Source organism: Etheostoma spectabile, chromosome 17, assembly GCF_008692095.1.
Source record: "Etheostoma spectabile isolate EspeVRDwgs_2016 chromosome 17, UIUC_Espe_1.0, whole genome shotgun sequence".
In the NCBI taxonomy this organism is placed as follows: Eukaryota; Metazoa; Chordata; class Actinopteri; order Perciformes; family Percidae; genus Etheostoma; species Etheostoma spectabile.
The window spans coordinates 22,486,867-22,489,287 of NC_045749.1; the positions used below are offsets into that span (position 1 = coordinate 22,486,867).

Here is a 2,421-nt window from a genome sequence, read left to right on the forward strand (position 1 = left end):
CCCCCCCCCACATGGGATTAGACACTCCGCAGGATTAGCCTCTGCAACAGAGACCTGCTACTAGAGTCCGCTAGGAGAGGAAGTCAGCTGTAGTATATTGTAAAATCTGTTTTATTAGCATCTGTCTAAGGCAGTGATCTTCAACAGGGGGTCCTCAGTCATTTCAGGGGGCTAACCGTAGCATGCTAGCTCGTTCTCAATGGCTAAACACTGCTTTAACACACACTAGTTCACCATAATCTCCAAAAGAAGTGCACACTTGTTTAGTGATTTTTAGAAAATGAAACCATGGAAACCTATTCTGGTACAACCTCAAAATACAATTATGAACCTGATAATGAGCAGAATATGGGGGCTAAATGTCAACCACTCATTTTACACAAAATCCTTATGCACAGGTGCAATAGGATATATATAGCAGAAACACGGCGCAATGTGCAGAATAATCGTTATACTCATAACAATAGACTGTTCTGCCTGCATGTTTATGACCTGGTGTCCAGCTGTAGGTCTGACTCTGACTTCATGTTCATTTGGCTAGAGAAGCGCCATGCGCACAGTATGTAAATAGGGAAGTTACGTGACGTACATACCTTGTTGTTCAGAACAACCATGTAACGATTGTATTGATGTGGACGGACGTAAGACACATGGAAGTGGACTGCAGTAATTGCTCTGAAAGTGATTGTTGCACTAGCTGAAAGCCGCCATTACACTGTCTGTCCCATCCTGGTTATTGATCTCTCTTCACTCTAGCATATCCAACCCATTGCTTCATTAGTAACTGAGATTTACATATGACAGCTATCAGCTGTTATATTTGGAAATGTCACAGTCAGCGTTGTTGAGTGATAATTAATTTCCACAACAATACCGTGACCGCGATACCGGTTCCTAAACGCTACTTGTTTTGATACCAATTTATGTATTTCAGCTTGTTCTACGTCTCTGTAGCGTCGAGTTTTTCCTGCGTGTCTCTACGACAGGCAACGTTAGACAGCCAATCACAGACATTAGATCTTGGTAGACGCATGCTGCGTGCTGATTGGCTCACTGACGCTGATGAGATTTACTCCTAAGGGATTGAAATTGCGTATTGAATGACGAGGCATTTTTCAATACTTGATACTTTAGAGGCAATTCAGTCTATGATTAAAAGTATTGAATTCATTACCCAGCGCTGCCAGACACAGGACTGAGTGTCGTTATTGTGTCATTAATCAGCCGCATTAATGAAGCTGTCCAGATGATACTGTATTATTGACATATTGTTTACAGAGAGAGAGACAGTCAAACATTACTGATTACACCTTTTGAATGACCCGATGGTTTCCCCCCGTGTTTTGTGTGTGTGTGTGTGTTGTGTGTGTGTGTGTGTGTGGTGTGTGTGGTGTGGTGTGTGTTTGTGTGTGTGTGTGTGTGTGTGTGTGTGTGTGTGTGTGTGTGTGGGTGTGTGTGTTTTGTGTGGTGTGTGGTGTGTGTGTGTGGTGTGTGTGTGTGTGTGTGGGGTGTGTGTGTGTGTGGGTGTGTGTGTGTGTGTGTGTGGTGTGTTGTGGTGTGTGTTGGTGTGTGTGTTGCGCGCGCGCAGGAGAGAGGGGTGGGCTGCGGCGCGGCTCTGCCACTGAAGAAGGGACCAGCGGCTACGGCTTCAACCTGCACACGAGAAGACCAAACCGGGCCAGTTCATCAGAGCTGTGGACCAGGACTCCCGGCACAGAGAGCCGGCCTCCGCACCACGGACAAGATCGTCCAGGTAAGCAACGCCCTCACGCACTTTGTGTGTGTGTGGTTGTGTGGTTGGTGTGTTAATAGTGTTTAACGAGTGCAGCTGGCTGTGTGGGATGAGCAGGCCTTCTGGCCGTGCTGAACATGGCACGGGCAGAGTTAATCCACTTACTGCGTCTGTGGGCTGACGTCCAGCCTGCTCCAACCGTCGGCAGGTCCACACGCACGCACACACACACCTTCTTCCCAAATGGAAAGGTCAGTGTGAAGAATTCCAGACACTTTCCAACTGAAATAGGTTTTAGTCAGAATTCCAAACTGCTGCTGATGACAAATGATGTCGCCTCGTGCCACAGATGAAGAAGAGGAACCATCCAAACACCACCTAGACCAGTAGCTCCCTGAAATTATGGCAGTATGTTAGAGTTAGACGGGAACAAAGTTGTAACAATGTGATAAGATGTGTAAAGATTTAGCCTTTTATACCTTTTATGTATATGTTATTAATTTCCTTTTTTATGTATATGCTATCTGTGTCTTGTCATGATATAAGAGAGATGATATAAATAATGCCACATACAAGCTTTAACCAGGACAGGGTGGAGGTTGTGGGGGTGGGTTTCTGTTCTGTGGAGGTCACATACCACCGGTTGATGCCTCTGTGGGAGTTGGTGAGACTGAGAGATTGCATTCCCC

The 2,421-nt window shown here is 45.8% G+C and overlaps 1 pseudogene; it reads left to right on the forward strand.

Moving 5' to 3' along the window:
* Window positions 1-2,421, forward strand: part of LOC116705672 (Na(+)/H(+) exchange regulatory cofactor NHE-RF1-like) — a 20,143-nt pseudogene that overhangs the window by 13,715 nt on the left and 4,007 nt on the right.